The following is a 22534-nucleotide window of genomic DNA, read 5'->3' as shown; positions in this document are numbered from 1 at the left end:
ATTCAGCACATAACATATCAACGCAGGTGACCTGTATACATGTACTCCTGGGTCCTAGTACCTTTCTCATGAGGAAACAGGTGAGTAGATTCTTGGTTATAATACACCTAGGAAGTGAACATTAGGGTCCCTGTTATTTCTGTTTTTCATAGGTCAAGTCTTTATGTGATGTCTATGGATAATTTCATATTACAGGTCAAAAGGAATATGTAAATATGTGCATGATTCAGAGAGTAGTTTAATTAAAATAATATAATTGAAAAAATCAAAAGGAATTGAATTGGTTTAATCTAAAAAACAACAACCATGACTTGGAAAATAGGCAATGGCCTTTTGTGACTGGATATTTCATCTCCTCTGCTTAAATATGTTTCTGTCTGTATTCTGTAAAAAGATTGTAAAGTGTTCTAGGATCAAATGCCTCAATTTGAAGAAAGCATATGTTTCAGTAATAGTATACAGACTGCAGGTAAGATATATTTATAGAAGATACCTAGTGACCATGCTTTCAAATTGAAAGACTGCTTAGATTAACCATTTGATATAAAAGTGACTTTTATTTCACTGTCCAAACAATTTTTAGCCAAAGAAAGTACCTAATTTTCTGTATTTGTGCACCACAGTTAACAACAAGTGAAACTATGATTCTGCCACCAATTCTGCTTTACAAACTTGAGTGCCCATTTCATCTCTTTTACTCCCCTACCTTAAGATTCTCAGTCATTGCCTATGAGAAAAATGTATCTAAATTCTAAAGTTACATTTTCAAAATGGTACAATTGACAATTAGATTAATGAGTTTGAAGGCGGGAAAATATGAAAATTGCATTTGCATAAACTCTCATTTACTATTAATCACTTCAGGGTATTTACACCTGGCTACTTCCTTTTAAGAGTGAGACAGAGGAAGTCAAGTATAAGCCTCTTTGTCTTTAAAAAGATGATATAGATGCGACATCCGTGATCTATAATCCACCCAATTGGTCCAAACTAGATCCAGTTTAAACTTTTCCCTTTATGAGCCACGCTTTTAATGTCAGGTCTAGAATACAAAAAGAATTCTCAAAACTCAACAGTAGAAAAAAGAGTAAACAGTAAAAAGGTAAAATAAAATTGGGCAAATATATGTTCAGAAGTTTCACCAAAAAGCATGTACGGCTGGCAAATAAACACATGAATAGATATTCTGCATCATTAGTCACTTGTAAAATGCTAATCACAATCACAATGAACTTTCACTAGTCACTTATCAGAGTGATTAACGTTAAAAATAGTAATAACAGAAAATACTAGTAATAATGTGGAGAAACTGAATCACTGATATATTGCTGGTGAGGATGTAAAAGGTACAACCACTCTGAAAAACACATTGATAATTTATTTTAAAAACTAAACATACACTTAACCATACAACCCAGCAATTGCACTCTTGGACATTTATCCCATAAAAATGAAAACCTATCTGCCCACAGCAAAAATGGTACATATAGGTTCATAGCTTCTTTATTACTAATAGCCAAAAACTAGGAATAACTCAGGTGTCCTTCAATGGGTGAATGATTAAACAAATTGTTATAATCGTATCACAGAATATTATTCAGCAATGAAAAGAAATGAATTATTGAGACCCCCAACAACTTGATTGAATCCAGGGAATTATATGGAATGGGAAAGCTGACACTAAACAGTTACACAATGTGTGAATTTATCTCATGTAATAAACAGTATAGATACAAGTAATCTGTATTTGGAGAAGTGGATTTTCATCTTAATACATGGCTTTCAAGGTTGTTCTAATTGTCGCAATTTCCCACCAGAGGTAGGAGTAAGAGGGAGGAAGTCAAGGATAAGAAGCTTTATCTTTAAGATGACATAACTGGCATCCATTATTTATGATCAGACAATTGACCCAAACTATGGTTGGTGCAAAAGTAATTGTGGTTTTTGCCATTAATTTCAATGGCAAAAACCAGGATTACTTTTGCACCAACCTAATAAATCACCTTGTTGCAAGAGAGGCTGAAGCATGTAGTCTCTGGCTGGGAGTCCCTGGGCCCAGCTAAAATTGTGTGTGTACCTTTTCTAAGCAGGTAGAAGAGGCTGAGAATAATTTCTGGGGGCTAATGATCAGTCTATGCCATACCAGCTTCAAAACTCTTCACAATTTGACCTACAAATTCTTATTGCCTACTACTTCTCTAGGAAAATCTGTTTGATAGATAGACATATAGACAGATGATAGGTAGGCAGATACATAGATTAATAGATAAACACAGATTTTTTTTTTTTAGCTCCCTTTCTCAAAAGTATTTGCTCTTTTTTTAAAAAAAAATTCCCTTTGTTCTTCAAGGTTAAATCTCAGTCTTCCTCTATACAATTTTAGAGCTGGAAGGAACCTGAAGGTATTTACTCAGTAATGCAACTGGCAGGTGTCAGGGAGGCACTGAGAGCAGGGAACAGCTGTGTTCTGTTAACTTTTTCATTCCTCAAAATTAGCACATTATCCCACCACATAGGTTGGACGCTTGTTAAACACTTTTAAATGAATGAATTAAATAATTAGCCTTCTGACATCACTAGAGTTAGTACTTTTTTATATACTTTAAGATCTGTGCTATATGTGCAGAATGTACAGGTTTGTTACATAGGCATACACATGCCAAGGTGGTTTGCTGCATCAATCCCCCTATCATCTACATTAGGTATTTCTCCTAATGTTAGCCCTTCCCAATCCCTCCACCCTTGCTATCCCTCCCCTAGTCCCGCCAACCCCCTATAGGCCCCAGCGTGTGACGTTCTCCTCCCTGTGTCTATGTGTTCTATTGTTCAACACCCACTTATGAGTGAGAACATGCCATGTTTGTTTTCTGTTTTTGTGTTGGTTTGCTGAAAATGATGGTTTCCAGCTTCATCCATGTCCCTACAAAGGACATGAACTCATCCTTTTTTGTGGCTGCATAGTATTCCATGGTGCATATGTGCCACATTTTCTTTATCCAGACCATACATTTTTTAAAAGGGCTAACCTTCTCTCTCCTTTTTAAAACTACTTAAAGATCCTTGATCTGTATGACCAATGTATTACTTAATCATACAGTTTGTATGATCAATCAATTTGATAAATGAGGCATTGAATATTTACTACACACTAAACTGTAAACTCTTTATAAGCAGCTCTAACACAACAGGTGTTTAATAGATTTAGAACAATTGAATGAGTACAGTGTGTTCTATCTCTTGTGAATAAAAATAAATAAAACAAGCAAATGAGATACAGAGGAAAATCTGAGGGGATTTGGAAGACAAAGAAATGGTTGTCCATTTGATTGTGCCCTGAAGTCTCAGTTTCTCAAAAATGCGCTCTGAGACTCTAAAGCCAAACTTACACTATTTTTGTTTTTCTCTTTTTTCTTACTTGAAGCATGTTTAAAAAGTGTTGACATAGTATAAGCCAGATTTCTTGGAACAGGCTGTTTTCTCACAATACATATGATTTAGCAACAGTTGTTTGTTCAGATGTTCCCACCTCCACAGTAATCTTTGTGGAGGAAAGTGCCAATGAAGTATACCTACTGATTCCGACATTTAAAAAAACAAAACAAAAACAAAACACAGAAAACCCTTGTTATAGTCAAACACACAAGGTTTTTTTTTTTTTTCTTAATTCAAAATCCAACAATAAACCAGGACCTATGGTGATTTCTTTGTACCTGGCATAGCCACTGCTCTCTTCTTGCCATTCAATATGAGACTCGAATATCACAATATTTTTCAGAATTCTAGAGTAGTGCTCAGGAACAAATAGGATTAGAACTGGAGACAGCAAATGCAGGCAATGCTTTCAATGAGTTTCAGCAAACATTTATCTCAGCATCACTAATGTTAAGATTTTTATTTCTGTACAAGTTGCAATTAATACTTCAAAAATGCTGAAACTATACATTTATATGAAAAACATATATAAATTTTTGTTTATATGTTATTTAAAAGTTGATACACTCCGGGCATAGTAGCTCACACCTGTAATCCCAGCATTTTGGGAGGTCAAGGCAGGAGGATCACTTGAGGCCAGGAATTCAAGACCAGGCTGGCCAACATAGCAAGACCCTGTCAGTACTAGAAGCCACAGACCTGACTGTGCTTTCCATACTTTCTATTCTAGCTTCACAGTCTTTCCTCTACACTGAAGGAAATCCAGTATTGCTGCTAGCATACTGCACAAATGAATCATATATTCTAATCCTACCAGAAGAAAATACAACAATTGCAATAATTCTGGGGTTCAAATTTGATCAATGGTAGCAACTTTCAAAACAAATAAAATGGCATCTCACATCCATCAGACCTGGTGATTCTTGGAATTTATTCAAAAAAGTCAGGACCCAGCTTCAGGTTTGCTATTTTGTTGTTGCCGTTCCTTCAAGAGTAACGATTAAGAGAGAACATGAGCCACGTTTGCATTTCAGTTCCATCCCTTTCCACTTTGTATTAAGTCTCTCAATTTCCTTATTTGTAAAGTAAGACCCAAAATACCATGTGACTAGATAATTGCTGGGAATAAAGGAAAGTGTCAGGGAAGAACCCTCATTCTCACAGAGAACAGCAAAGAGTAGCAGGACTCCAAAATAGAAGACTAAACAAATGGACCTGTGACAACTGCACATATCCCAAGAGTAGACAAGACACTCTGACACACTGACAACATCAGAGAACAATTTGTTACTCACATGAAAGCAAAAATCAGGAGCATCAAACAGTAGCACAAATTTTCTTGCCCCCAAGCCCTATGAGGTGAAACAGTGGGCCCAGATGGTGACTACAGCTGGGGAACCCAGGCCAGGACAATCTGTGGCAAGCAGTAAACAAGCCATTTTCCCTTTAGCAGGGACCAAGCAGGACCAAGATACTCACGTTCTAGTCACCTGGAACTACTTGAGACTCAATGAAAAATTAAGTAAATGGTTCTGGATTAGAGGACACTTAGGTCTTGCAGTTAAACATATTCAACAAAGACACACATAATCCATAGGGGAAGCACAGCAGACTATCTTGTTAACAGTAAGCTTAATAAACCTTTACGGTGGTTATTTTAAAAAGCACCTTGGCACATTTGTGATACTTTCACTATGTAATAAATAAGCAAAGTGGTTTTTCAGGAAATTAGTCTTTTCTAACTGTATATATTTAAAATTAATTTGATTTGTCAAACTTATGGCCTGAAATTTGTGAAAGATGTTGTATATAAGTTTGTAGCTATATTTTAAAATCAGATGATAATTCCAGTTTAGAGGCAATCTTATAGAGTGAATACAGGCTTGAGATATAGTCACAAGATTTGGATTCAAGTCCCAGGTCTGCCACTTACCTGCAGTGTAATCTTTGGCAATTATCCTTTGCTCTCTCGGAACTTCCACTTCTGCCTCTGTAAAATAAAATTAAAAAAAAAAATAGCAGTCCAAAAACTCGAGCTCACAAAGATTTCTGAGAATCGGATTGGTGGTACATCTACAATATTTTAATTGTAAAAGATTAATAAATAGCATAAATATAAGCTAGTAAATAAATTTAGACTTTGCTTAAAATTCATAATTTAACTTCCCCATTATACATAGCTGAAGGCGTAATAAATGAGATGCGATATATTCAAGTCAATCATTTCAGTGAATGGTGCCAGTGTATCTGTGGATTGACCATGCTCGAGTATTTCCAACTGTAAATCAGCAGGCCGCCACCAGGAGATGGTAGCACTATTTGTGTACTAACATTAGAATGTAATGTTTAGTTCCAATACCTCAGTATAGCAACTTAAATTACAATGAATAAGTTACTCAATGTTTATTAAAATAATAGACTGCTCAAATATTAAATATCTGCATTTACATGATAACATAAAGACAATAGCATTTAGAGGTGGATTTTATGAAATGTTAAGACCCAAACATAAAGCAGCTTGGTTTATTTAAACTAATTTGAGTCACCATATAAATCAACACTTAGGGAAGAATGTAGTGCAGCCTCCATTTTCTGCAGCTGGGAGGAGGTACTTTCCCGGTCCACTACAGCTGCTGCCACCTGGATATGGAACTAGAGTGACTCCCGTCCTCTCCTTCCTTTAGAACAGTGGGGCTCAGGGCACACAAAGGGCTAGTTGTTTGAAGAGCATTACAAGTGTTGTTGTTATTTCTATTGCTTTTGCTGTTGCAAGCCGTGCTCAGTGCTGTGACAAGATAGAGACTAGATATTATCTTCTTCATGCCTGTGCAGAACTCTAGCATCACCTCAGCATGTACCCGTTAACTGCAGTAGCAGGGTACTTGGGTCCTTAGAGTAATCTCACAAAAATCTTACTGTTTTCCCCACCTTATGGATGAGCAAACTGATGAGCTGAAAGATTGAGAACCGAGATTTTACTCCATTTTATGAGATTTTAATCAGTTTCTATCTTTGTTAATCAATGGGCACCAGGAGCATGGATGGAATGTCTGTATTCATCCTGGCCCAGAACTGCCATGTACCCAAGAAGTCACCATTGTCTCTCAGTTCTGTTGATGCTGTGTGGGTCCACTTCCACACATGCCTTGACAGGTCTTACAGCGCCATCGCTGAACTGTGTCATTGCCAAGTCAGAGAGAATTCTTTCAGCTTTGTGGTCTGCGTTGCCAGAAATATAAATACATGCTGTGGGGGGTTGTGCATGTGTGTGCATAATCTTTAAGAGAAAATATACACCTGTAAGTATGTTAGCTGAAGCTCCTAAGTAGCGGCTGTATGAATATTTTATGTTTCCTCCTGGCCATTGCTTCTGTAACCTGTTTCTAAAGTGATAAAAAGAAAGAGAGAGAATGCAAGAGAGGCTAGTTTCCGTAGGAACAAATGTAACATCGGAAAACCCTGTTAGGCTAGAAGACTACCTCCAGGTAAGCTGAACTCACACCACCAGTGTTATGAGCAACACATGTACCCAATTTAATTGCATTTTCAAAAGTCACCTCTAAAAACCTTCCATGGGTAGTAGTCACAAATTTTTTCAAAGTACAGAAACACAATCGATCTGACCTCTTGAAAATAAAAATATTTCAAATCAGAAAATTAAATTTTTATTTGGATTGGCTATTTGAGTATAAGCAAAGTGGCCAGCATAAAACATAAATACTCTAGGAGAAAATTAAGGCAATGCAAAGTAATTACCTTTTCCTAATTATTAACTTTGTAGTACATCTAACAGCAAAACACGTTAGCTACTTGAGAGAGAGCCTAAAGAGTCAAAAATAATAATAAGCAATAAGTAACATAAAACATTTCTAAAAGATGAATCGCTATGAAATAATCTAATTTAGAAAAACATTGGTAGCTCACAAATAACTTCCTATAAACATGAGAAAGCAAGATTAATCTGTACTGTATTTTAAAGCCCAGAGAAAATGTTCCATTTTAGAAAAATCTGTAATTCTCATGTAAACTTCAAACCCTTTGCATATGCCTTTCAAAGAGTTCAGGTATTACACTTTTAACAACAAATAAGTTCCAGAAACTTCAGCATTATCTTTGAATTCTTTCTTTTTTCTCTTTACGTCCAACTTCTACAAAACTCTGCATCTTGACCACTCTCTTCTTTCCCCAGGACTTCATAGCACTCTTTTCCCCACGTGCTCTAGGTCCCCAGTAGGTTTACAAAGCTCTCATAAACAGACTGACCCTGGCTTTTCTGCATTTCCTTAACCACACTCCCAAGCCTTAGTGGGCAGGTTTCTCGTATGTTTATTAGAAAGGTCTGATTAAATTTTTTTACAATATCATGTAAATGACTGATGCTAGGTCCATGTGTTACACTTCCCAAGGTGATCTACTTTAAAAGAGATATTTAAATTAAAAAAAATAATTTGCCGATTTAAATCCTTTGGAAATAGAGAAAATAATTTTTAACAATAAGTGCATAAATGAATACTCAAAGGAAGAATTAATTTATGATGTTAGAATTTCAGCAGCAACTCAACTATAAACCTCAATAATCTCCTATTTTCCATAATTTGAGCCACTATCCCCTTTACATACAATCCTCAACTCTGCAACAAAATTTTGGAAACTTAGAAGCAATCTAATTTTTTCTGTATCACCTCTTCCCACAATCCTGAATTTGCAACACTGAGTACCTTTAAAAATAGAGATAAAGCATGGGGAGAAACGCCAGATATAGGTGAAGGGAAGGAAGGCAGCAAATCACACTGCTATGTGTGTACCTATACAACAATCTTGCATGTTCTTCACATGTACCCCAAAACCTAAAATGCAATAAAAAAAAGATATCTAAAAATAGAGATAAAGGTACAGTTTAAAACAAGAAAATTGTTTAAGAATCAATGAGAGCTACCGCATGACCATCTCACTGTTCCTTTCCCACCTCTGCAGAAGACTTCAGGTTTGTCCTTGAGACTATAAGACAGAGGCTTATTTGAGAAGATAAGAGGTCTGTCCTTGGGAAGCACTCCTTACAGATAGGAACAGAAATTCTTTTTAAAATCTCAAAGTTAAGTGAAAGTCTATCAGCATAGAGAGAATTCTGAAACCCATCTTCTCGCCGCATTGGGATCTCAGAATTACATCAGGTAGACAATCCCCAAGTCAAAGGTTGAAAAACTCACCTAGGGGAATTTGACTAGCACAGGAGACAAGTACTAAAAGGACTGATATCAGTTCACCCAGATTAACCAGACGGGGAATCAGTAAGTCAAGAAAACGTAATAGTCTCAGGCATGCATGCACGTATTAATAGAACTTTAAAATATATAATGCAAAAATTAACGAATCCACATTCAAAGGTGGAGATTTTAACACCCTTCTCTTTGTAATTGATTAGTGGAAAAATATCAGTAAACACATAAAAGTTTTGAATAACACTGCCAAAACTTGACCTAATTAATGACAGACTGGATAAAGAAAATGTGCTACATATATACCATGGAATACTACACAGCCATAAAAAGGAACGAGATCATGTCTTTTGCAGGGACATGAATGAAGCAGGGACATAGCCTCAGGAAACTAATGCAGGAACAGAAAGCAAAGCACTGCGTGTTCTCACTTATAAGTGGGAGCTGAACAATGAAAACACTTGGACACAGGGAGGGGAACATCACACACTGGGGCCTGTCAGGAGGTGGAGTGGAAGGAGGGAGAGCATTAGGAAAAATAGCTTATGCATGCCTGGTTTAGTACCTAGGTGATCTGTTGATAGGTGCAGCAAGCCACCATGACACACATTACATCTATGTAACAAACCTGCACATTCTGCACATGTACCCCAGAACTCAAAGTAAAAGAGTGAAACTCTTTTTAGTAGAGATGGGAGTGAAACCACATCCTTAAACAGAAATCCTTATTAAAATCACAGAGTTAAGTGAAAGTCTATGAGCATAAAGTGAATTCTGAAAACCCAACTTCTTGTCCCATTGGGCTCTCAGAATTACATCAATTAGATAAATAATCTCCAAGTCAAAGATGAAAAATTCACCTAGGAGAATTTGACTAGCACAAGAAAAAAGTACTAAAGGGTATTTAGCTCCAATACCTCAATACAGCAATTTAAATTACATTCTAAACATCACATTTTTTAGATGAAGTCTCTGTCACCCAGGCTGAAGTGCAATGGTGCAATCTTGGCTCAGTACAACCTCCACCTCCCGAGTTCAAGCAATTCTCCCATCTCACCCTCCAAAGTAGTTGGGATTACAGGAGTGCACCACCATGCCTGGCTCTTTTTTTTTTTTTTTTTTTTTTTTAGTAGAGATGGGGTTTTACCATGTTGACCAGGCTGGTCTTGAACTCCTGACCTCGTGATCCACTCACCTTGGCCTCTCAAAGTGCTGGGATTACAGGCATGAGCCACCGTGCCCAGCCATATTTATTTATTTAGAATATGTATTCCTTTTAAGTGCAAAATGAAACACCAAGATGGACCATAAAACAAGTCTTGTTAACTTTAAAAGGATTGGATTCACATGTTTTTATACCATAGCTGGATTTTTTTAAAAATCAATAAGATACATAGAATATCCCCCAAATATTTGGTATTTAATCAGCTTCCTCCTAAATAATTTTGGAATTGAAAGGTAATCATAAAATAAATTAGAAAATATTTCTTGTTAAATGATAATACAGATACAACATACCAAAACTAACTGGATGCAGCTAAAGAAATGCTAATGCTATATTTAAAAGAAAATTTATAGATTTAAATGTCCATATTTTAAAAGAAAAATGCAAAGCCAATGATCTAAAACAAGGCACTGTGCTAGACACTAGAAATACAGTAGTAACTAAAACATAATCCCTCTCTTGGTGAATAGAGTCTGGTGCAATGGATGTCATATGTTGACATGAATCATCCTGAGGAGTATTTATTAAAATGCAGAATTATTAAAATATAGACCAGATTACAGTTTTCCCTTAGGAAGCAATCACTGTTTGGGGAATGCTCTTCACAACAAAAAGATCCATGTGACTATTTAATAAACATATGAAGAAGTCTTCGATTTCATTACATGTCAGGAAGGCGCTAATTAAAACCACGATGAGAATTTACTAAACACTCACACGAATAACTAATGAAAAGAACAAAAAAATGCTAAGTGTTGCAAGCATGTGAAACAACTACGACTCTCATCCTGTCGATGGGAGTTTAAATTGGTATATAACCAGTCTGGAGAACTGTTTGGCAGTATCTGCTAAAGTCGAGTGTGTGCATTCCTCATGCATCAGCAACTCATCTTCTTTGTATCTACTCTATAGAAATACTTGCAAATTGATCAAAAACCATGGACAACAATGTTCAGAGCAGTGCTGTTTGTAAGAGCCAAAATGAAAACTACATAAATGTCTGTCAACAGAACAGATAAATGAACTGAAAGATTCACACAATTAAACTATAAATAGATGCAAAAGGTGGTTGAATACCATAAAGGGAATGAGTAAGAGGAGCAGCATCCATAAAATAGTACATACAAAATACTTCTATTCAGACAAATTTCAAAAATAGGCAAAGCTATTCCACAATGGTAGAAGTTGGAATAATCTTTAACTTTAGGAAGCATGAGTAGTGACTGGTAAGGAACCTGAGGGTGGCTTTGGGATGTTGACAATGTCCTATTCCTCAGCTTAGGTGTTATTTACATGAGAGGTGATATTGTTTGGCTGTGTCCCCACCCAAATATCATCTTGAATTGTAGTTCCCATAATTCCTCCATGTCCTGGGATGGAGCCAGTGGGAGGTAAGTGAATTCTGGGGCAGTTTCCCCATGCTGTTCTCGTGATAGTGAGTGAGTTCTCATGAGATTTGATGATTTGAGAAACATCTGGCATTTGCCCTGCTTCACTCATTCTCTCTCCTGCTGCCCTATGAAAAGGTACCTTCCACCATGATTATAAATTTCCTGAGGCCTCTCCAGCCATGCAGAACTGTGAATCAACTAAACCTCTTTCCTTTATAAGTTACTCAGTCTTGGTATTTCTTCGTAGCAGCATGAGAACAGACTAATGCAAGTGGGTTCACTTGGTGAAAATGTACTGAGCCGTGCACATAGAAATTGCTATATATATAATCAAAATTTTAAATAGAAGCAGAAGAAATATTTCCTCTTATTTTTTATTTGACTCATAAAAGTCATCAGCAAAGCGTTTTCCTTGTCAGGATTTCTTGTTCCTAAAATTGCCAACTACTGTTGTTTTTCTCATTACATTTAGTTAAAATCACTTGTACTGTTTTGTTAGTTCTCATACTTAGTATGTACAATTTGGACGTTCAGATACATGGAAGGCCTTTAACATTCTCAAAATCAAATAATAAGGTCAAGGTCAATCTTCACTAAGGGAATTATTTTTGAGGTTAGTGATTTACGATGTAATCCCCCTGCAGTTGTATGAATCTCTTTGAGTCAGGGTAGTATAGTCTACACTTCCCTAAGGGTAATGAAAGCTACCTGAGCTATTTCCCTTTGGGAATAAAATGCATTGCTTTCTGCAATTGAACAAGCCTATAGTAAGTTATAATCTTCATTTTTGGAGCTATCTGATAAAATTAATATGAATTTCTTAAACTAATCATTTTCCTTTTCCTTTAGTAGACATATGGGAAAACAATCGGTGGTTTTTGCAAGGCAAATTTTGAGAAGCGTTTAATTTAGCAAGAGAATAATCATAGAAACATAAATTACCTTGTATTCCCTCATATATTATAAACTTCCTTTGTTGCTTGAGGGAAAAAATCCAGTTATATTGGTTTATGTGAGGTCAAATTACAAGATGTCTTAGACTTTAAGGTGTAACTCATATTAATTTACTGAACAAAGGATATTGACTCTGACATTCTTCATGTAGTTCCATTTTATAGCAGTGAATACGTACAAATGAGAAAAATCCATTCATAAAATCATTTATCAACAGAACATTTGCTTCCCTTTTTTCTGCCTTTAAAAACTTAAAGCACGTTTTTAAAGGGGAAAACTAAATCCCATTCCCACCAGGATTAGCTATAATTCCTTCTGCAATCTTACCAGAGAGTCACAATCATGAGCTTGCAAATGATTGCATTACTGTACCAAACATGCCAGCTAAAAATACCTAGACAATAATTTATCAAAAGATTTTATCACTTTAATAGTCATCTATTAAGATTCTTGGCATGTTCCTCAATTTCACCTACTAGATTCAACTCCCATGTTTGTGTAGCTGTGGTTATAGAAGGGGTAGATGTGGGTCAAGATAGCCAAATCAAAATCATCTGGCATTGTATTTGAGATAGGTCTAATACTGGGAGTTTAGAGAGAGGATTCTTGTTTAACACATAGGGCTCTTAAAGTATACTAGAGTTTTATATTTACCCAGTTTTCTTAAAATAACCAATTTCATGACAGCATCTTAAAATGAGAGCATGCCTAGCTTCATTACAGTTGCACGAATTTACATTAGTGGATAAACCATAATTGTAAACTGTTTTTTCTTCTGTTATTATCCCTTGAAAAAGATTCTATTATGTATTTTTTAATAATTATGAGGGATTGTGTGTTTTATTGCTTTCTATTCATAAAACTCACATCTTTACTTACGCTTTTATGGTTTCTGAATTGATTACTGTTTTGGTTTCTATGGTAACTCTGCCAGTTGCCTACCTATAAATAGATACTTTATAATAACAGGCTTATCAGAGTTCAATTTTTGAGAACCCTTCTGGAATAAGAAGGAAAATTGCTAGAAAAATAACATGTGAATCAAGGTTTATGGAAACAGATATCTTGTACCTGTCACAGTGTAAAAATAGAAGAGTCAAATTGAAAATTCATGCAGATGCATGCTGACAAGCATATGGTGAAAAGAAAGGAATACTCAGGCATTTAAAAAGAAAAATTTACAGTTGGGATACAGTTTTACGTTTGGCCTCCATTTGAAAATTCATGCTATCTTTTAAAATAACATTTATTAACTACACACAAAGTCTGCATTTCTTTCATCACCATCTTGTATTACTCTTCAATGTGACTTTGTAGAAACTCTTATGCATGCGTGTTAGTCTTTGTTATATAGAAAGTACATATTAACTTCCAATGTGTTCTTTATTTTTTAACTTTTATTCTATTATGGTTTTATTTGCTATACTGACATTTTAGTTTATGTAGTCAAATATGGCAGGCTTTCCCCTGTGGCTTCTGAATCTGTGCTTCACTTAGGGAGACTTTTCTACTGCAAGATTTCAAACACATTCCTCTGTATTTCTTTTTCTTTTTAAATTCTTTTTCATTCTTAAATAGTCTTAAAGTATATCATGTTTTTAATCCTGCATAATTGAAAATCTGCATGTAACTTTTGACTCCTGGAAAATGTAAGTACTAACAGTTTACTGTTGACCAGAATCCTTACCCCTAAACAGTTGATTAACACATATTTCTAGGTTACATGTATTACATACTCTATTCTTACAATAAAGTGAGCTAGAGAAAAGAAAATGCTATTGAGAATATCACAAGGAAGAGAAAATATACTTACTATTTATTTATTTATTTATTTAGAGACAGAGTTTCCCTCTTGTTACCCAGGCTGGAGTGCAATGGCGCGATCTCGGCTCACTGCAACCTCTGCCTCCTGAGTTCAGGCAATTCTCCTGCCTCAGCCTCCTGAGTAGCTGGGATTACAGGCACGAGCCACCATGCCCAGCTAATTTTTTGTATTTTTAGTAGAGACGGGGTTTCACCATGTTGACCAGGATGGTCTCGATCTCTCGACCTCGTGATCCACCCGCCTCGGCCTCCCAAAATGCTGGGATTACAGGCTTGAACCACCGCGCCCGGCACTATTTATTAAGTAGAAGTGAATTGACATAGACATTTCCACTCTTGTCATCTTCATGTTGAGCAGGCTGAGGAAGAAGGGTTAGTCTTGCTGACTCAGGGGTGGCAGAAGTGGAAGAAAAATCCACATATAAGTGGCTTAGTGGATCCATGCAGTTCAAGCTCCTGTTGCTCAAGCATCAACTGTATAGTAATAAGTATCAAATGTGTGCTAGTCACGTGTTTATTTGCTCTTCTTTATGTACATTGGAAACGGCTAGAAGTTCCATAAAATTCCCAGTATTGTTTACATTTAGTTTATTATTTAGTTCACAATTTAAATCTATGTAATGTTTAGTCTTCCATGCAGAAACGTGGGATGTGTCTCCACTTGATCTGCTCAGTTTTATGTTTGACAGTAAAGTTGTAATACTTTCTGTCTGCATGTGTCCTTATAGTAGAATGATTTACAATCCTTTGGATATATAACCAGTAATGGGATTGCTGGGTCAAATGGAATTTCTATTTCTAGGTCCTTGAGGAATTGCCACACTGTCTTCCACAATGGTTGAACTAGTTTACACTCCCACCAACAGTGTAAAAGTGTTCCTATTTCTCCACATCCTCTCTATCATCTGTTATCTCCAGATTTTTTAATGATTGCCATTCTAACTGGTGTGAAGTGGTATCTCAATGTCATTTTCATTTGCATTTCTCTAATAATCAGTGATGATGAGCATTTTTTTCATATGTTTGTTGGCCTCATATATGTCTTCTTTTGAAAAGTCTGTTCATACCCTTCTCCCACTTTTGGATGGGTTTGTTTCTTTCTTATAAATCTGTTTTAGTTCTTTGTAGATTCTAGATATTAGCCCTTTGTGAGATGGGTAGAAAAAAATTTTTTCTCATTAGGTTGGTTGCCGGTTCACTCTGATTGTTTCTTTTGCTGTACAGAAGCTCTGGAGTTTAATTAGACCCCATTTGTCTATTTTGGCTTTTGTTGCCAATGCTTTTGGTGTTTTATTTATGAAGTCCTTGCCTATGCCTATGTTCTGAGTGGTTTTTCCTAGTTTTTTCTTCTAGGGTCTTTATAGTATTAAGTCTTATGTTTAAGTCTTTAATCCATCTGGAGTTAATTTTAGTGTAAGATGTCAGGAAGGGGTCCAGCTTCTGCTTTCTGCACACTGCTAGCCAGTTTTCCCAACACCATTTATTAAACAGGGAATCCTTTCCCCATTGCTTGCTTTTGTGAGGTTTGTCAAATATCAGATGGTTGTAGATGTGTGGCATTGCCTCCAATGCCTCTGTTCTGTTCCATTGGTCTATATTTCTGTTTTGGTACCAGTACCATGCTGTTGTGATTCCTGTGTCTTTGTAGTATAGTTTGAAATCAGGTAGCGTGATGCCTCTGGCTTTGATCTTTTTGCTTAGAATTGACTTGGCTATGTGGGCTCTCTTTTGGTTCCATATGAAGTTTAAGGCGGTTTTCTCCAGTTCTATGAAGAAGTTCATTGATAGCTTGATGGGGGTCCCATTTAGTCTATAAATTGCTTTGGGCAGTATGGCCATTTTCATGATATTGATTCTTCCTAATCATGAGCATGGAATGTTTTTCCATCTGTTTGTGTCCTCTCTTATTTTGTTGAGCAGCGGTTTGTAGTTCTCCTTGAAGAGGTCCTTTACATCCTTTGTTAGTTGTATTCCTAGGTTTTTTATTCTGTTTGTAGCAATTGTGAATGGTAGTTGGCTCATGATTTGGCTCTCTGTTAGCCTGTTATTGGTGTATAGAAATGCTTGTGATTTCTGCACATTGATTTTGTATCCTGAGATTTTGCTGAAGTTGCTTATCAGTTTAAGGAGATTTGGGGCTGAGATGATGGGGTCTTCTAAATATACAATCATGTCGTCTGCAAATAGAGACAATTTGACTTCTTCTTTTCCTAATTAAATACCCTTTATTATTTTTTTTTCTTACCTAGTTGCTCTAGCTAGAACTTCCAGTACTACATTGAATAGAAGTGGTGAGAGAGAGCACCCTTGTCTAGTGCTGGATTTCAAAGGGACGCTTCCAGTTTTTGCCCGTTCAGTATGATATTGGGTGTAGGTTTGTCACAAATAGCTTTTATTATTTTGAGAAGTGTTCCTCCGATACCTAGTTGATTGACAGTTTTTAGCACAAAGGGCTATTGAATTTTGTCAAAGGCCTGCTCTGCATCTATTGAGATAATCATGTGGTTTTTGTCTTTGGTTCTGTTTATGTGGTGGATTACATTTATAGACCTGTGTATGTTGAAACAGCCTTGCATCCCCTGAATGAAGCCTACTTGATTGTGATGGATAAGCTTTTTGATGTGCTCTTGCAATTGGCTTTCCAATATTTTATTGAAGATTTTTGCATCTGTGTTCATCATGGATATTGGCCTGAAGTTTTCTTTTTTTGTTGCGTCTCTGCTGGGTTTTGGTATCAGGATGCTGTTGGTCTCATAAAAGATTTGGAAATGATTCTCTCTTTTGGGATTATTTGGAATAGTTTCAGAAGGAATGGTACCAGCTCCTCTTTGTAAATCTGGTAGAATTCAGCTGTGAAATCGTCTGAATGTGGACTTTTTTTGTTTGGTAAGCTATTAATTGCTGCCTCAACTTCAGCCCTTGTTATTGGTCTTTTCAGGGTTTCCACTTCTTCCTGGTTTAGGTTTGGGAGGGTGTAAGTGTCCAGGAATTTATCCATTTCTTCCAGGTTTACTGGGTTATGTGCATAGAGTTGTTTGTAATGATCTCTGATTGTAGTTTGTATTTCTGTGGAATCAGTGGTGATATCCCTTTTATTGTTTTTTATTGCATCTGTTTGATTCTTCTCCCTTTTCTTTTTTATTAATCTGGCTAGCAGTCTGTCTATTTTGTTGATCTTTTCAAAAAGCCAACTCCTGGATTTATTGATTTTTTGAAGGGTTTTTTTGTGTCTCTATCTCCTTCAGTTCTGCTTTGATCTTAGTTATTTCTTGTCTTCTGCTAGGTTTTGAGTTTTTCTGTTCTTGCTCCTCTAGCTCTTTCAATTTTGATGATAGGATGATTTTAGCTCTTTCCTTGCTTCTCATGTGGGTATTTATTCCTTTAAATTTTCCTCTAGACACTGCTTTAAATGTGTCCCAGAGATTCTGGTATGTTGTGTCTTCATTCTCATTGGTTTCAAAAAACATCTTTATGTCTGCCTTCATTTCATTGTTTATCCAGTCGACATTCAGGAGCCAGTTATTCAGTTTACATGTGCGGTTCTGAGTTAGTTTCTTAATCCTGAGTTCTAATATAATTGCACTCTGGTCTGAGAGACTGTTTGTTATCATTTCTGTTCTTTTGCATTTGCTGAGGAGTGATCTACTTCCAATTATGTGGTCAGTTTTAGAGTAGGTGCCATGCAGTGCTGAGAAGAGTGTATATTCTGTGGATTTGGGGTGGAGATTTCTGTAGATGTCTATTACGTCCACTTGGTCCAGATCTGCATTCAAGTCTTGAATTTCCTTGTTGATTTTCTGTCTCATTGATCTGTCTAATATTGACAGTGGAGTGTTAAAGTCCCCACTTTATTGTGTGTGAGTCTAAGGCTCTTTGTAAGTCATTAAGAACTTGCTTTATGTGCCCAGTGCTCCCATATTGGGTGCGTATACATTTAGGTTTGTTAGTTCTTCTTGATGCATTGATCCTTTTACCACTATGTAATGCCCTTCTTTGTCTCTTTTGATCCTTGTCGGTTTAAAGTCCATTTTATGAGAGACTAGGATTGCAACTCCTGCTTTTTTTTTTCTTTTCATTTCCTTGATAATTCTTAATTCTTCCTCCATCCCTTTATTTTTAGCCTATGTGTGTCCTTGCACTGAGACAGGTTTCCTGAAGACAGCACACTGATGGGTTTTGACTTTTATCCAATTTGCCAGTCTACGTCTTTTGATTGGGGCATTTAGTCTGTTTACGTTTAAGGTTAATATTGTTATGTGTGAATTTGATCCTGCCATTTTGATACTAGCTGAATGTTTTCCCCTTTAGTTGACACATTTTCTTCATTATGTTGATGGTCTTTACCATTTGGTATGTTCTTGAAGTAGCTGGTACTGGTTGTTCCTTTCCTTGTTTAGTGCTTCTTTCAGGAGCTCTTATAAGGCAGGTCTGGTGGTGACAAAATCTCTCAGCAATTGCTTGTCCATAAAGGATTTTCTTTCTCCTTCTCTTATGAAGCTTAGTTTGGCTGCATATGAAATTCTATGTTGCAAGTTCTTTTCTTTAAGGATGTTGAATATTGGCCCCCACTATATTCTGGCTTGCAGGGTTTCTGCAGAGAGATCCACTGTGAGTCTGATGGACTTCCTTTTGTGGGTAACCCGGCCTTTCTCTTTTGCTGCCCTTAGCATTTTTTATTCACAACTTTTTCAAAAACTAATAACTATTGTAAATTTTCACATGGTGTAATCACCACTGTATTGTGAGCTCCCTTCAGTCTATGTCCACCTTGTTCATTTGGGGATCCCCAGACGCACACAGCAAATTCATTCAGTGTTGTTAAATCAGTCAATCAATTTTTACTGTCCTAGTTAATTTTTTGTCAGTGAAAAAGCCCATAGTTTGATTGAAGCTTATGAAATTTTACTCTGCTTTGATTGTATTTTGATGTCTCATTTGGTCTTATTTCTAAATAAAAAGAGGTTTTTTTTTTTTTTTCACTTTAATCATAATCAGAGGGCTAACTGTGGGTGTCTCACATAAGAAAACAAAAAGATAAAAAATGTCGGTGCTAAAAAATGTATATTTTTTCTAGAAAAAAATATTTGAAACAAAACACTAAAATCTTCTAAATATTTAATCAGGTTTTTATCTTCTTACAAAATTTGATTGTTTCACTATCATTAGAATTATACTTTCTGGCTAAATTCATGATACAAGTTGATAAATTGGATTAGATATGCTTTTTAATATAGAAAATGTAAGATAAATATTTCTGACGGTGTGTTATCATAGACAAATACAAATGACTCATAACAGTTCAGATTTATATTATTCTTTCTGAGGATTCTTCAGAACAATAGTAATAGCATATAGAGGATGCAAGAAAGTAACTTGATTTTATTCCAGTCAGTACAGTGTTCCATTAAGAGTGAATCTGTGCATTAATTTCAAGGGAGACTGTGTAATGAAATGCATGTCAGACATTTAATGCCTGCTAGACATTTAAGCTGCTTTGTATTTAAAAGCATGAGTTGACCTTATTAGATGCCTAATAACTGAAGTAATTGTATCTTGTAGTAATCAAAACGTCTTCCATTATAACAAAAATATGATTTAATTACATTATAGTATCAACTATTATTTCTGATGTTCAGAAACTTGTGGCTAAATATGTATTTCTGGTGCTAAAGAAATCCAATTACATTTTTTATGCCTGCAATAAGCAATGCTTTTAAAGATATGTAAGTGCTATCATTATTGGAAAAATTGTATCAAAAATGAAATATCAGCAATACCTTCCCTTTCTTGATCTGTTCAGACAAGGGCTATATACCTACATTAGAACTTAATCTGCCTATAACCATATACATGATATTTATTTAAATAAATTATCAGAAAAACAGTGACTAAAAGAATGGGCTCTGATACTGAAAAACAATCCTTCATATCTAGTTCTAGAAACTAGAAATCACAAAATGTCAGTACAGTAAATTAAATTATTTCCCTAGTGTCCCAAAATATAAATGTTATCTCTGATGCCATATTTGCAATGCTGTGAAGGTTTAGATCAAACATCTCCCATTTGCTTGCTCTCCAACTCACTTTCTGATTGGCTGTGCCCTGCCACTGGCTGTTACATGCAACAGCCTGTCTGTAACTCTGAATTGCTTGTACTTCTTTTAAAGGCAGAAATACTCTTCTTTATACGTGGTCCAATACTTCATCTCTATGAGTTTTAGAATATGGAAATATTCTATTCTCAATGAAAATAATAGTACCTTCTTTGGAACAAAAGTATATTGTTTTTATTGTAGAGACTGTCTTTAATAATATATGTCATGTGAGGTCTTATATAATGTTAAACTATTTACCTCTGGAAAGACTTAACAGTTTTGGAAAGCATACAACATCTTTCTTAAATAGTTTTACATGCCTTAAACGATCTGTGACTCTCCTAAGGCTGACATTTAGTTCCAAAACTTGTATTCTGGTTCCAGCCTCAGTTATCTATGTCCTTCTCTGGCACTATGCCCCTACAGAATGGCTTCCTCCATCTCGACCATTAGAATCCATTCTACAACACAGATGCCTCCAACCTTTCAGAAGTCCAAATAGAAAGCACAGAAGAGAGGCTATAAGACTAACCTCTCCCCTTCCCTCTGATGCATACAATTCACCATTATGTTCCCTCCTGCTACGTATTATTTATCCCTGTGACAATATTCAGACTTCCTTCTCACTTGCCCAATGTCCTTGTTCTGCGGGTTCTCTCACTGTACCCTTCTCTCAAGATTATCCCAGCCTTCTCTAGAATAAAATTCATCTAACGCGGCTTGAGAATGCTAGACTCTGCTTCTGCCAATCCATGAACTCAACTAGCTTTGCTGAGCAAAACTCTCAGATCCAATTTCCCTAAGGAATACAGCATTGATTAAATAGCCTGAACTTTGATTCATTCAAAGTTGTATTTTGAGCCCCTTCACATCGCTCATACATCTCTGGTTTTTAAAATTTACTTTCAGATATGCTCATTACTTTTATTTCTGGTATGCTCTCCCATCCCCAATTACTAAAGTCTTTCCCTTTTTTTTCGGTTCACTTATAATCAGCAAGAATTCACTGGGTGACTACTAGGCATATAGAATGTGCTTAATACAAAGTGTGAGGCATAATTCCCTACCCAGGCATCCAACCTTTAAAACTTATCTTTTTTTTTTTGGAGCATTCTGAGCGTTCAATTGGTGCATGTTTAGTATAAATTGGTATAACAGAAAAGGGAATAGAGTGGCATAACACAATCATTTCTATTTATTTTTTAAAGTATTATTACCTGACTTACCATGTGGTATAGAGAACTGAAATTTGAAATCGGTGAACCATTCAGATGTCGAGAAGAGTTTTCAGGGTTTAAGCTATTTTCAGACTGTACAAAAGAAGCAGAAATTAAATGGAAACTTTGTCTGTAAACGTGTAATGTGAAATTGTATCTGACTTTACTTAATTTGGAGTTCTGTTCAATCTGAGTCTGTATAACATTTAAGCCTCTGGTAATACTGTGATGAATTATATGTAAGGGAAAATCAGAAACTGCCTACATCAGAAAGCTCCAGTAATAATAATAATTTGTAAAAACCACAGGAGAATCTAAAAACACTTCAAATTATAATCCAAAGAAAATATGGAAAGCCTACTGGATAAGAGGTTCATAAGCAGGCAAACAAAATAAAGCAAATTGGTTTCCAGCCTTCTGTTGGTAGGAGGTGGGAGACAATCTAAAATTACTGTGCAGCACTTTCGAATGTAGGTGTTTAGCTTTCATCTGCACAAATGATAGAAACTGAAATAAAGAATAATAATACCTCTTTGTATATCTGAAACACTTTTTATTACATATTTCTCATGACATCTTTGTAATAACCTTAAGCAGGAAGTCCTATGTCTTAATGTTCATTGTAAAGAATATGAAAAGGAAAAATGAATTGAAAAAGGGTATGAGCAAGAATAAAGACAAACTTCTCTGACCTCACAATTTTAAACAGAGGTTGCTTAGTTCTAATAAAATAAGAGGGGAGACGTTTGATAGGAGTTCACTAAGAAGCATGTGAAGATTTTGCATCTTTGTTCATCATGGATATTGGCCTGAAGTTTTCTTTTTTTGTTGAGTCTCTGCAGGGCTTTGATATCAGGATGAAGTTGGGAAGGATTCCCATAAATGATAAATGATGGATTCCTCATAAAATGATGTGGGAAGGATTCCTTCTTTTTGGATTGTTTGGAATAGTTTCAGAAGGAGTGGTACCAGCTCCTCTTTGTACATCTGGTAGAATTCAGCTGTGACCCAAACTGGACCTGGGCTTTTTTTTGGTTAGTAGACTATTAATTGCTGCCTCAACTTCCACCCTTGTTATTGGTCTATTCAGGGTTTCCATTTCTTCCTGGTTTAGGCTTGAGAGGGTACAAGTGTCTAGAAATTATCCATTTCTTCTTGGTTTACTAGTTTATGTGCATAG

This window comes from Saimiri boliviensis, chromosome 11 (assembly GCF_048565385.1).
Source record: "Saimiri boliviensis isolate mSaiBol1 chromosome 11, mSaiBol1.pri, whole genome shotgun sequence".
NCBI lineage: Eukaryota > Metazoa > Chordata > Mammalia > Primates > Cebidae > Saimiri > Saimiri boliviensis.
The sequence above is the reverse complement of the archived record's forward strand: the minus strand, read 5'-3'. Positions refer to the sequence as shown.